The sequence below is a fragment of the Penaeus monodon genome, chromosome 25, assembly GCF_015228065.2.
Source record: "Penaeus monodon isolate SGIC_2016 chromosome 25, NSTDA_Pmon_1, whole genome shotgun sequence".
NCBI lineage: Eukaryota > Metazoa > Arthropoda > Malacostraca > Decapoda > Penaeidae > Penaeus > Penaeus monodon.
The window spans coordinates 8,641,822-8,642,381 of record NC_051410.1 but is presented as its reverse complement, the minus strand read 5'-3'; positions in this window follow the sequence as shown (position 1 = coordinate 8,642,381).

Here is a 560-nt window from a genome sequence, read left to right as displayed (position 1 = left end):
TAATCTCCTTATTTATCTTTTCATATATCTTGGTATTCCTAATATTCATTGAAAGATATTCATGCATAGTGATGAGTTATCACAGTGACAATATCTTCAGTTATTTATTAATTTCATGTATTTCAGTAATATATGAAATGTGATTATGTAACTACTTCTCGTGTTCTATGAGAATGCTATGTAGATTTTTTTTTTCTTCGTCTTTTAATGATCTATTGTCTTTTGCTTTGTTCTGCCTCTTTTCTTCCTTCCTTTTCTATTTATTTTTTTCCTTTCGAGTTCTTTTATTCCTGTTCCTTCGTACTTTTTTCCTCTTTCCTCTCTTTTCCTTTCTCTCCTCTCTCTTTCCTCCTCTCTCCCTGTTTCCTTCTCTCCCTCTCTCCCCCCCTCTCCTTCTCTCCTTCTCTCCTTCTCCCCCTCTCCATCTCTCTATCTCTCTCCCTTTCTCCCCCTCCCCCAGGCCTGTGTAAACAAGGCGCTCTAGTTCTTAATGGCCAAGATGAATGAAAGAACAATTGTCTCCTCTCACCGTTTTGTAACAAACAGTTTTACTTCTTGAG